Here is a 14,078-nt window from a genome sequence, read left to right on the forward strand (position 1 = left end):
GTTGTAGTGAGTCAAGATCATGCCACAGGCCGGGCGCGGTGGCTCAAGCCTGTAATCCCAGCACTTTGGGAGGCCGAGACGGGCGGATCACAAGGTCGGGAGATCGAGACCATCCTGGCTAATACGGTGAAACCCCGTCTCTACTAAAAATACAAAAACTAGCCGGGCGAGGTGGCGGGCGCCTGTAGTCCCAGCTACTCGGGAGGCTGAGGCAGGAGAATGGCGGAAACCCGGGAGGCGGAGCTTGCAGTGAGCTGAGATCTGGCCACTGCACTCCAGTCCGGGCGACAGAGCGAGACTCCGCCTCAAAAAAAAAAAAAAAAAAAAAAAAGATCATGCCACAGCACTCCAACCTGGGTGACAGACTTCTTCTCAAAAATAAATAAATAATATTTTTGTTTACAGTTTTCACTATTACATATTGTTATGATGAACACCCTTGCATATGTCATGTACATGTATCTTTGCACTTTTGTGCAATCTTTCTATAGAATAGTTTCCATGTAATTCACTTGCTGAGTTAAACAATGCATGTATTTGACATACAGTAGAAAATTGCCCTTTGGAAATATTGCATCACTATACATCCCCACAAATGTTCATGAAAAGAGAAGACCTTTTCTGGACCTTTTCTTAGATGTTGTTTCTTTTTGATGTTGTTGTTAGAGAGACAATAGGGTTTTACTCTGTACCCAGCACTGGAGTGTGGAGTGCAGTGAGCAAGAGTGCTGTGGCAGATCATAGCATAGCTCACTGTAATCTCCCAGGCTGAAAGGATCCACCTGCCTCAGCCTCCAGAGTAGCTGGGTACTACTGCCATGCCCAGCTATTTATTTATTTATTTATTTATTTATTTATTTTTGAGATGGAGTGTCACTCTGTCGCCAGGCTGGAGAGCAGTGGCATGATCTTGGCTCACTGCAACTTCCATCTCCTGCCTCAGCCTCCCAAGTAGCTGGGACTACAGGCGCCCACCACCACACCCAGCTAAATTTTTTTTTTTTGTATTTTTAGTAGAGACAGGGTTTCACCATGTTGGCCAGGATGGTCTCGATCTCTTGACCTCGTGATCTGCCCACCTCAGCCTCCCAAAGTGCCAGGATTACAGGGGTGAACCACCATGCCCGGCTATGCCCAGCTAATTTTTTGGGGGGTCTGGGGGTCTCACATCTTGCCTAGGCTGTCCCCCAACTCTTAGCCTCAGAAGATGCTCCTGCCTTGGCCTCCCAATGCGTTGGGATTACAGGTGTGAGCCAGTGTGCCTGGCTGTTTAGTTGTTTTGTGTTTTGTGTGTGAGATGGAGTTTCGCTCTTGTTGCCCAGGCTGGAGTGCAATGGTGCAATCTTGGCTCACCACAACCTCTGCCTCCCGGGATCAAGTGATTCTTGTGCCTCAGCTTCCTGAGTAGCTGGGGTTACAGGCATGTGCCACCACGCCCGGCTAATTTTGTATTTTTATTAGAGAAGGGGGTTTCTCCATATTGGTCTGGCTGGTCTCAAACTCCTGACCTCAGGTGATCCGCCCGCTTCAGCCTCCCAAAGTCCTGGAATTACGGGTGTGAGCCACCGTGCCCAGCCCTGTTGTTTCTTTCTTTTTTTTCTTTCTTTTTTTATTGAGACGGAGTCTTGCTCTGTCGTCCAGGCTGGAGTGCAGTGGCGCGAGCTCAGCTCACTGCAAGTTCCGCCTCCTAGGTTCACGCCATTCTCCTGCTTCAGCCTCCCCAGCAGCTGGAACTACAGGTGCTCGCTACCAGGCCTGGCTAAATTTTTGTATATTTAGTAGAGATGGGGTTTCACCATGTTAGTCAGGATGGTCTTGATCTGACCTCGTGATCTGCCCGTCTCGGCCTCCCAAAGTGCTGAGATTACAGGCTTGAGCCACCGCGCCCGGCCAGTTGTTTCTTAATTAGTTGTTTCAGGTGAGTTAATTTTGTCTTCCCAAAAAGGCTTTAAAAGCCACTAATTTGGAAACTGAGTGTTGTTCACACTTTTCTCTATAATATAGTCATATGAGGAGCAACACTAAAGTTTGGAATAAAGTTGCCTATGAGTAGCCAGCAGGATTAATACAGATGGCACAGTTTTTCCTGTGTGGAAGATACATACTCCAAAAGATGCTCTAAGGCGGGGCACAGTGGCTCACGCCTGTAATTCCAACACTTTGGGAGGCCGAGGCAGGTGGATCACTGAGGTCAGGAGTTCAAGACCAGCCTGGTCAACATGGCAAAACCCTGTCTCTCCTAAAAATACAAAAACTAGCCGGGCGTGGTGGCACCTACCTGTAATCCCAGCTACTTGGAAGGCTGAGGCAGGGAGAATCACTTGAACCCGGGAGGCAGAGGTTACAGTGACTGAGATCACGCCACTGCACTCCAGCCTGCAGCTTGGGCGACGGAGCAAGACTCCGTCTCCAAATAAATAAATAAATAAATAAATAAATTTTTGTTTTCTTTTGAGACAGAGTCTCACTCCGTCGCCCAGGCTGCAGGCTAGAGTGCAGTGGCGCGATCTTGGCTCACTGCAAGCTCCGCCTCCTGGGTTCACTCCATTCTCCTGCCTCAGTCTCCCAAGTAGCTGGGACTACAGGCGTCGGCCACCACGACCAGCTAATTTTTTGTATTTTTAGCAGAGACAGGGTTTCACTATGTTAGCCAGGATGGTCTCGATCTCCTGACCTCAAGGCGGGCGTGGTCTGCCCGCCTTGGCCTCCCAAAGTGCTGGGATTACAGGCGTGAGCCATTGTTCCCAGCCCTAAAAATTTTTTTTTTTTTTTTTTTTTTGAGACGGAGTCTCGCTCTGTCGCCCAGGCTGGAGTGCAGTGGCTGGATCTCAGCTCACTGCAAGCTCCGCCTCCTGGGTTTACGCCATTCTCCTGCCTCAGCCTCCCGAGTAGCTGGGATTACAAGCGCCCGCCACCTCGCCCGGCTAGTTTTTTATATTTTTTAGTAGAGACGGGGTTTCACCGGGTTAGCCAGGATGGTCTCCATCTCCTGACCTTGTGATCCGCCCATCTCGGCCTCCCAAAGTGCTGGGATTACAGGCTTGAGCCACCGCGCCCGGCCCCTAAAAATTTTTTAAAAATAAATAAAATGCTACTGGTTTTAAGGCTTTGAGAGGAAGACTAATATAAAAGAAAGCAGAACATTTGCCACTTTTTTGCTTTATTCAGCATCTGAAAAAACAATCTATTCACCTAAGTCTGGTGTCTCCATAAAATCTACTCAAAAAAGATAATATATCTCTGGGTCTTCAGTGCCACCTGAACAGGGGTGTTGTGAATACTAGTCCTTAAATGCATTCCTAACGACCATGAAGGAAAACCTTAGAGACACAGGCCACCAAAAATTGGGAACCTCCAATCGTTTGTCCTTTTCTGACTCCATGCTCGCCAAATACTCATCTGATTATAATAACTGACTTGTAATTTTCTATGGAGGTCAGGCATGGTGGTGCATGCCTGTAATCCCAGCACTTTGGGAGCCCCAGGCATGTGAATTGCTTGAGGTCAGGAGTTCAAGACCAGCCTGACCAACATGGTGAAACCCCCTCTTAACTAAAAATACAAAAATTAGCTAGGCATGGTGGCGTATACCTATAGTCCCAGCTACTCAGGAGGCTGAGGCAGGAGAATCACTTGAACCCCAAAGGCGCAGGTTGCAGTGAGCCAAGATTGTGCAACTGCACTCCAGCCTGGGTAACACGGTGAGACTCTGTCTCAAAATAATAATAATAGGGCCGGGCACAGTGGCTTACACCTGTAATCCCAGCACTTTCGGAGGCTGAGGCGGGTGGATCACCTGAGGTCAGGAGTTCGAGACCAGCCAGACCACATGGAGAAACCCCCTCTCTACTAAAAATACAAAGTTAGCCGGGTGTGGTGGCACATGCCTGCAATCCCAGCTACTCGGGAGGCTAAGGCAGAATTGCTTGAACTCAGGAGGCGGAGGTTGTGGTGAACCAAGATCACGCCATTGCACTCCAGCCTGGGCAACAAGAGTGAAACTCTGTCTCAAAAATAATAGTAATAATAATAATAATAATAATAGGCCAGGCGCGGTGGCTTACACCTGTAATCCCAGTACTTTGGGAGGCCGAGACAGGCAGATCACAAGGTCAGGAGATAGAGACCATCCTGGCTAATACGGTGAAACCCCATCTCTACTAAAAATATGAAAAATTAGCTGGGCATCGTGGCGGGCACCTGTAGTCCCAGCTACTCAGGAGGCTGAGGCAGGAGAATGGCGTGAACCCAGGAGGCAGAGCTTGCAGTGAGCCGAGATCACGCCACTGCACTCCAGCCTGGGCGACAGAGCAAGACTCCGTCTCAAAATAAACAAATAATAATAATAATTTTCTATGGGAAGAAAGTGTATTGATCAAGTGAGACAAAAATCCCCAGTTCGTGTGACGTATATTTCTATGTGAATTAAACCAGCATTATCGCTTATTTGTTGAGTGCCTTCCATATGCCAGGCACTACAGCAATGACAAAACGGACCAAAAACAAACAAAACAAAAAACTCCCCTTAACAAAATGAAGCTTACATTCTCCTCGGGAAACAATCTTCATATAAACAAAGAATTAAAACAATTTCAGAGAGCCATATGTGCTGTCAGAAAATAATGGGATGGAAAGTGTAAAAGATAAGAGGGAATAATTTTATATTATGTAGCCTCTGAGGAGGAAACATTTGAAGACCTGAACACAAGGAAGACCTACCTAGCTATTCAAAGAACATTATGTGGTAAAAGAATCAGCCAGGCCAATATAGTGAAACTCTGTCTCTACTAAAAATACAAAAATTTGGCCGGGCACGGTGGCTCACGCCTGTAATCCCAGCACTTTGGGAGGCCGAGGAGGGTGGCTCACAAGGTCAGGAGATCGAGACCATCCTGGCTAATAGGGTGAAACCCTGTCTCTACTAAAAATACAAAAAATTAGACGGGCTTGGTGGTGGGTGCTTGTGGTCCCAGCTACTCTGGAGGCTGAGGCAAGAGAATGGGGGTGAACCCAGGAGGCGTAGCCTGCAGTGAGCCGATATCACGCTACTGCACTCCAGCCTGGCGACAGAGCAAGACTATCTCAAAAAAAAAAAAAAAAAAAAAAAAAAAAATCAGCTGAGCATGGTGGCAGGTGCCTGAAATCCCAGCTATGCAGGAGGCTAAGGGATGAGAATTGCTTGAACCCATGCGGCGGAGGTTGCAGTGAGCCAAGATCATGCCACTGCACTCCAGCCTGAGCAACAAAGTGAAACTGTCTCGAAAAAATTAAAAAAAATAGCTGGAGGCCGGGCGCGGTGGCTCAAGCCTGTAATCCCAGCACTTTGGGAGGCCGAGACGGGCGGATCACGAGGTCAGGAGATCGAGACCATCCTGGCTAATACGGTGAAACCCTGTCTCTACTTAAAAATACAAAAAACTAGCCGGGCGACGAGGCGGGCGCCTGTAGTCCTAGCTACTCGGGAGGCTGAGGCAGGAGAATGGCGTAAACCCGGGAGGCGGAGCTTGCAGTGAGCTGAGATCCGGCCACTGCACTCCAGCCTGGGTGGCAGAGCAAGACTCCGTCTCAAAAAAAAAAAAAAAAATAGCTGGGCATGATGGTGTGTGCCTGTAGTCCTAGCTACTTGGGAGCTGAGGCAGGAGGACTGCTTGTATTCAGAAGTTCAAGGCTGCAGTGAGCTATAATTGCACTCCAACCTCAGTGACACAGCAAGACCCTGTCTTTAAAAATAGATAAAATTGGCTGGGCATGGTGGCTCACACCTGTAATACCAGCACTTTGGGAGGCAAAGGCTGGTGGATCACTTAAGTTCAGGAGTTCGAGGCCGCCCTGGCAAATATGGTGAAACACTGTCTCTATTAAAAAACACAAATTAGCCAGGCATGGTGGCACGGGGCTGTAATCCCAGCTACTTGGGAGGCTAAGACGAGAGGATCACTTGAACCCAGCAGGTGGATGTTGCAGTGAGCCGAGATTGCACCACTGCACTCCAACCTTGAGACAGAGCAAGACTCTATCTCAATTTATTTTATTTTATTTATTTTTTGAGATGGAGTCTCACTCTGCTGCCCAGGCTGGAGTGCAGTGGCGTGATCTCGGCCTACTGAACCTCTGCCTCCCAGGTTCATGCAATTCTCCTGCCTCAGCCTCTTGAGTAGCTGGGATTACAGGCTTGTGCCCCAACACCTGGCTAATTTTTGTATTTTTAGTAGAGATGAGGTTTCACCATGTTGGCCAGGCTGATCTCAAACTCCTGACCTCAGGTGATCCACCCACCTCAGCCTCCCAAAGTGCTGGGATTACAGGCTTGAGTCACCATGCCCAGCCTCTGTCTCAATTAAAAAAAAATATATATATATATATATATAATAATTAAAAAAACATATTCCTTGGTTCTCCAGAAATATGATTTAGTTCATCCAAGGGTGGTGCCTTCTCCACGTTTAACAACTTTCCTGGGAATTTCTTTTTTTTTTTTTGAGACAGAGTCTCACACTGTCGCCCAGGCTGGAGTGCAGTGGCGCAATCTTGGCTCACTGTAACCTCCACCTCCCAGGTTCAAGCAATTCTCCTGCCTCAGTCTCCCAAGTGGCTGAGATTACAGGCGCCCACCACCATGCCCAGCTAATTTTTTTGTATTTTTAGTACAGACGGGGTTTCACCATGTTGGCCAGGCTGGTCTTGAACTCCTGACCTTGTGATTTGCCTGCCTCAGCCTCCCAAATTGCTGGGATTACAGGTGTGAGCCACCACGCCCGGAAGGGAATTTCTTACATACTTTGAGAAACTGCTTTGGCAGAAAAACGACTGATGGTTGTAAATAATGATGGTGATGATGATAGCAAATGGACAAGAGGGGAGGAGTCACGTGTCAGGGCAAGGGATGATCTATAAAAATTGCTGTAATCATTCAACAAAAGTTACAGTTCACGGCTGGGCGTGGTGGCTCGCACCTGTAATCCTAGCACTTTGGGAGGCCAAGGCAGGCGGATCACCTGAGGTCAGGAGTTCAAGACCAGCCTAGCCAACATGGTGAAACCCTGTCTCTACTAAAAATATAAAAATTAGTTGGGCATGGTGGTGGATGCTTGTAATCCCAGCTACTCGGGAGGCTGAGGCAGGAGAATCGCTTGAACCCGGGAGGCAGAGGTTGCAGTGAGCTGAGATTGCACCACCGCACTGCAGCCTGGGCAACAGAGCGAGACTCCATCTCAAAAAGAAAAAAAAAAAGTTTGGCCGGGCGCAGTGGCTCAAGCCTGTAATCCCAGCACTTTGGGAGGCCGAGACGGGCGGATCACGAGGTCAGATCGAGACCATCCTGGCTAACACGGTGAAACCCCGTCTCTACTAAAAAATACAAAAAACTAGCCGGGCGAGGTGGCGGGTGCCTGTAGTCCCAGCTACTCGGGAGGCTGAGGCAGGAGAATGGCATAAACCCGGGAGGCGGAGCTTGCAGTGAGCTGAGATCCGGCCACTGCACTCCAGCCCGGGCGACAGAGCGAGACTCCGTCTCAAAAAAAAAAAAAAAAAAAAAAAAAAAAAAAGTATAGTTCACAAACTAGGTTCCAGGCACTCTGTTAGATGCTGGAGGTTTGGCTGTCATAAGACATAATATCATCTGCTGTCTGTTTGGAAAAAGATTCTTTTTTTTTTTTTTTTTTTTTGAGACGGAGTCTCGCTCTGTCGCCCAGGCTGGAGTGCAGTGGCCGGATCTCAGCTCACTGCAAGCTCCACCTCCCGGGTTTACGTCATTCTCCTGCCTCAGCCTCCCAAGTAGCTGGGACTACAGGCGCCCGCCAACTCGCCCGGCTAGTTTTTTGTATTTTTTTAGTAGAGACGGGGTTTCACCGTGTTAGCCAGGATGGTCTCGATCTCCTGACCTCACGATCCACCCGTCTCGGCCTCCCAAAGTGCTGGGATTACAGGCTTGAGCCACCGCGCCCGACCTAATTTTTTTTTTTTTTTCTTTTGAGTTAGAGTCTCACTCTGTCATCCAAGCTAAAGTACAATAGTACAATCTCAGTTTACTGCTGTCTCAAACTCTTGGGCTCAAGTGATCCTCCCTCTTCAGCATCCTGAGTTTCTAGGATTACATGTGTGAGCCATAGCATCCAAGTCAAGATTCATCCTTGAAAGACAGAGCGATGCCAGGCCGGGCGCAGTGGCTCATGCCTGTAATCCCAGCACTCCAGGAGGCCAAGGCAGGTGGATCACCTGAGGTCAGGAATTTGAGACGAACCTGACCAATGTGGTGAAACTCCGTCTCTACTAAATACAAAACATTAGCCAGGCATGGTGGTGCATGCCTGTAGTTCCAGCTACTTGGGAGGCTGAGGCAGGAGAATTGCTCGAACCCGGGAGGCGTAGGTTGTGATGAGCTGAGATTGCGCCATTGCACTCCAGCCTGGGCAACAAGAGTGAAACTCTGTCAGAAAAAGGAAGGAAGGAAGGAAGGAAGGAAGGGAGGAAGGGAGGGAGGGAGGGAGGGAGAGAAAGAGAGAAAGAAAGAGAGAAAGAGAAAGAGAGAAAGAGAAAGAGAGAGAGGAGAGAGGAGAGAGAGAGAGAAAGAAAGGAAAGAGAAAGAAAGAAAGAAAAAGAAAGAGAGAGAGAGAGAAAGAAAGGGAGAAAGAAAGAAAAGAAAGAGCAATGCCAATAACTAGTTGAAAGAATTTCAAGGGTGAGAGAAATGGAAGAGAAAACATAGAAGGCCAAGGTCAGCAGAGGGAATTGGATGGGAGCAGTTGTAGGAGTTGGGACAAACAGGGGGCTTACTTCTATTGGAATGAGTCTAGCCAGTTGCTTCTGCTGTCTGCCTTTTTGTGAGGCTCCTCTTCTGTTCCCCTTTCCTAATCTTAATTTCTTCTCAGTACCTCCTGCCTGTATCCAGAGTGCATCTTGCACTAATGACTAGTATTGAAAAATACTAGAAGCACCTGGGCACAGTGGCTCACGCCTGTAATCCCAGCACTTTGGGAGGCCGAGGTGGGCGGATCACAAGGTCAAGAGATCGAGATCATCCTGGCCAACATGGTGCCATCTCTACTAAAATACCAAAAAATAGGGCCAGGTGCGGTGGCTCACGCCTGTAATCCCAACACTTTGGGAAGCCAAGGTGGGCGGATCATGAGGTCAGGAGATAGAGACCATCCTGGCCAACATGGTTAAACCCCGTCTCTACTATAATACAAAAAAATTAGCCAGGCATGGTGGCATGTGCCTGTAGTCCCAGCTACTCTGGAGGCTGAGGCAGGGGAATTGCTTGAACCCGGGAGGCGGAGGTTGCAGTGAGTCAAGATAGCGCCACTGCACTCCAGCCTGGTGACAGAGCAAGATTCCGTTTCAAAAAAAAAAAAAAAAAATTAGCTGGGTGTGGTGGCACGCACCTGTAGTACCAGCTACTCGGGAGGCTGAGGCAGGAGGATCACTTGAACCGGGAGGCAGAGGTTGCAGTGAGCTGAGATCCAGCCACTACACTCAGCCTGGTGACAGAGCGAGACTCTGTCTCAAAAAATAAAAAAAAAAAAAACTAGAAGCTTGGTGTAGTACGGGCCTGTAGTCCCAGATACTCAGAAGGCTGAGGCAAGATGATTGCTTGAGCCCAGGAGTTCAAGTCCAGCCTGGGCAACACAGCAAGACTATAAAATAAAAAACAAAAACAAGGGCCAGGGTCAGGCAGTGGCTTATGTCTGTAATCCCAGCACATTGGGAGATCAAGGCAGGGGATCACTTGAGGCCAGGAGTTCAAGACCAGCTGGGCTAACAGCAAGAAACCTGTCTCTACAAAAAATAAAAAAGTTAGTTGGACACAGTAGCATGTACCTACAGTCCTAGCTACTTGGGAGGCTGAGGCAGGAGAACTGCTTAAGCCCAGAAGTTTGAGGCTGCAGTTACTTATGATCATGCCACTGCACTCCAGCCTGGGTGACAGAGCAAGATTCTGTCTCAAAAAAAAAAAAAAGGGCCGGGCACAGTGGCTCATGCCTGTAATCCCAACACTTTGGGAGGCTGAGGCAGGTGGATCACTTAGAGGCCAACATGGTGAAACCCCATCTCTACTAAAAATACAAAATTAGCCAAGTGTGGTGGTGCATGCCTGTAATTCCAGCTACTCTGGAGGCTGAGGCAGAAGAATCGCTTGAACCCGGGAGGTGGAGGTTAAAGTGCGCTGAGATTGCACCACTGCACTCCAGCCTGGGCGACAGAGCAAGACTGTCTCAAAAAAAAAGAAAAGAAATAAGGCTGGGGGCGGTGGCTCATGCGTGTAATCCCAGCACTTTGGGAGGCTGAGGCGGGCAGATCACAAGGTCAAGAGTTCCAGACCAGCCTGACTAGCATGGTGAAACCCCGTCTCTACTACAAATTCAAAAATTAGCCAAGCATAGTGGCAGTGCCTGTAATCCCAGCTACTCAGGGGGCTGAGGCAGGAGAATTGCTTGAACCTGGGAGGCAGAGGTTGCAGTGAGCCAAGATTGTGCCACTGCAATCCAGTCTGGGTGACAAGAATGAGACTCTGTCTCAAAAAAATAAATAAAATTAAAAAATAAAAAGCTAGAATGCCTCTGAACTGATCATTTAAAAATGGTTAATTTTTAGCCAGGCGTGGTGGTGCATGCCCATAAACCCGGCTACTCGGCAGGCTGAGGTAGGAGAATCACTTGAACCTGGGAGGCGGAGGTTGCAGTGAGATGAAATTGCACCACTGCACTCCAGCCTGGGCAACAAGAGCGAAACTCCATCTCAAAAAAAAAAAAAAAAAAAGGCCAGGTGTCCCAGCATTTTGGGGGTCTGAGGTGGGCGGATCACCTGAGGTTGGGAGACCAGCCTGACCAACATGGAGAAACCCCGTCTCTTCTAAAAAAAAATACAAAAATTAGCTGGGCGTGGTGGCAGGTGCCTGTAAGCCCAGTTACTCAGGAGGCTGAGGCAGGGAGAACTGATTAAACTGGGAAGGTGGAGGTTGTAGTGAGTCGAGATCGTGCCACTGCACTCCAGCTTGGGTGACAGCATGAGACTCCATCTAAAAAAAAAAAAAAAAAGGTTAACTTTATGATATGTGAATTTTACCACACACGTACACAGAGGGAGAGAGAATACTGGGCGCTTATACCCATCCATACAAATCAGCTAAGCCTCCAGTCCTCCAGGACATTGTCATTAAGTTAAAGACCCTCCCTCCACATAGACTCCACCCCCTTCCTACTACATCCTGTCTGCTAGGTGTCTGTGACCTTTCTTCCCATTTTTGCCTATAACACAATTCCCAGAGTTGCTCCAAAGATGTTCTCTTCTCCATCCCCAGGTCTGATCCACACTAGAGGTAAGGCAAGGACTGGAGCAATGGGTCAAGTGCTTGTTAGCTCTGTTACCTTGGCAAAGTTAACTAACTTCCCTAAATGGAGTTCCTCTAGGAGCCCCAATCACTTATTTTAACCACCCATTCAACAGTACTGAGATGGTATTTCCTTACGGGTAACTGGGCTATAGTAGTGTCAGTGGGAGTGGGAAGGGTAATCTTCCCAGAGAAGGTGAAGCTAGAACTAAGGTGTTAAGGAAGCATTAACTAGTAGGTGAAGAGAGAGAACAGTGTTTTACAGGCAAGTTCAAATTTATTATCATCTCTGAACTTGTTTTCCTACTTGTTCAATGGAGGTGATAGCACCTTCTTCCAAAGGTCCTCATGAAAGGTAAATGAGTCGGCTGGTGTAAAAGGCCTAGGGCAGTGCCTGGCACTAGTGCATGCTCAAGTAAGACAGTTTTTTCTTCCTTCCTAAGCTTCTACCTTCCACATATGTAATCTAGGACAGGGAAATCTCAGATTCACAGGAGGCAAAGACCTTTATAGGGTGAGTTGTAGTCCCCCTGTCCACCCAGATGATCACCATTGTGTTGGTCACCATGGAATCTGACCAAGCTAGTTGTTTGGAATGAGTGGCCTTAGGGGAAAGTGGCCACAGGATTGGAGGAAGGCAAATTCATGGACAGAAAAGAGAGAAGGAGGTCAAGGTAGGTATTCCCCCTCCTCCACACCATCTCAAATTGTCCCGCCAATCCAGCCCCCTCCTGACTCTTAGAATTGGATAATCTAAAAAAAAAAAAAACCAAAAAACAAACAGAAAGGAACACGTATCTACATGACTGGGTGTACATTGTCTAGTTTGATTCTCACCAAGTCATAGGTACCAATTACAGAGGATAAAGCTAGTGTTCCAGGTGGGGTGGTCAGTTGTCTCAAATCACTCAGGTAATGAGGGGCGAATCTTGCGTTCAAACCTAGGTATCCACAATTCCAGGCCAGTGTTCTGTTGCCTTAGGTTCTCCTACTCCCTCTAGTGCTGACCTTTGTCTGGGAGAATGCAGGGAGGGGGTGCACTCAGGCAGGGGATGCTGCCAAGGAAATACCTGTGTGAGTGTGGATGGCTTCAGTCAGGTCCTCTCTGCTCCTGGTGAGGGTGGAAATGGGGAAACCTGGGGGTGGGAGACTCCACAATGTAGAGCTCCCCTATGCCCCATCCTAAACACATAGTGGAGAGGGTCTCCATTCCTAGGCAGGCCTTCTTTTCAATCCCCAGACTCTGCACCCTTCCATCATTTCATGCTCCCTCAGCAAAAACCTAAGGTGAAGAGAAGAGGTCTCATAAACACTTAAGCCTCCGCATTCGTAACCCTCCTCCAGCCAGTCAAGCCAGCTGTGCAGACTCTGAGCCAGAGTGAGGGAACCAAACAGCCTTCTCAACCAACACCCGTCTAAGTAACAAAGAGGAGAACCCCCTACCCAGTCTGGGCAAGATGCCCCAGGGAGAAGACACTAGTCCAAGTCTCCATCGTCTATCCCTGGAGCCCATCCTGAAGCTTAAGAAAGAAAAGCTAGCAGCCGGGGACCCCAGAAGGGAGGGGGTCAACTCTCTACTCCAGGCGGCTCCCCTCCCTTCCCTCCTCCTGGCTAATAGGTATTTCCTGTTTATGAGGCAGCTAAAGCTGAGCTTTTGGGAAGGGATGGAGATGGAGCCCCTCCCCTCCTAGGGCTGGGTTGGGGAGTCCTTGAAGTGTGACTGAAGGTTGGGAGGCTCCTCCCAGGGGAAGGAGTGTTCCTTACATTGACCATCCATATCATCTCCCATCCAACCCCCCACGGCCCACAGCCTCTGCCTCTCTGGGTTAGGGGGCACTGGAGGGGCCTGTTTCCTGTTCTCATCTCCGAAGCCCTCAAAGGAGAGCAGCTTCCAGGCAGGGGGATCGGAGGCGGTGGGGTTGGGGGGTTGGTACGGAGGTGAAGGCACCAAGGCTGGAGAAAAGGGGGAAGGGAGGAGAGTGTCTTGACTGATGCGTCAGTCCGCAAGGAGGAAGGATGGCCTTGTATTGCCCCTCCGTAATCCAATCTGGTGGTCATTCCGCAGCCCCCTCCCCCTGGCAAAACGCAGATCCCAAGCCCTTAGGCGGAGGAGGGCGGGGACCCCACTTAATTAACCCTTTTAGTTCTAGTCCCAACTGGTTCCGCAGGCAAAGGAGGAGTGGTTAATTTAGGGAGGGGGTGAGTTGAGGGGTTGCTACAAGAATTAAGAGAATGCTTCTTTACCCACGCAGCTTAGGGTAGGGACGCGAAACAAGGGGCCTCCAAAAGAAGGCTGGCGTCTCAGCAGGGAGCACGGGCAGGGGGTCTGCAGTCCCTTATCCCTCCTGGAGCGCGGTCCGGGGTGGAGAGAGCTACACCACACTGCCCACCCCGGCTCCGCCTCCCCCAGCCGCGGCTCCCGCTCCGGCTCAGCCAGGCTCCCCACCCGGCGGCACCCGGAGGACGGACACCGAGCGCGCGGCTGCGCCTCCAAGCCCTCCCCTTCGCCCTCCCTCTCTGGGGTCTCTGCCTCCGTCTCCTTTTTTAAAAGCTGCGTCACATGCATGCCGTTCCCCGAGCACTCCCAGCCCCTCGCCGCCCGCCCGCCGCGCGGCGCACGCACGTCGTCGCTTGCTGCGCGCTCTCCCGGGTCACTCTGACACGGCTCTCCCCTCCCACTAGCAGGACAATTAGCATATTAATAAAGCCCGGCCCTGCCCGGCTTGGGCTGGGGAGCCGGCGTCGGCGC

The sequence above is a fragment of the Trachypithecus francoisi genome, unplaced genomic scaffold (genome assembly GCF_009764315.1).
Source record: "Trachypithecus francoisi isolate TF-2019V2 unplaced genomic scaffold, Tfra_2.0 Contig01579, whole genome shotgun sequence".
NCBI classification, from domain to species: Eukaryota; Metazoa; Chordata; class Mammalia; order Primates; family Cercopithecidae; genus Trachypithecus; species Trachypithecus francoisi.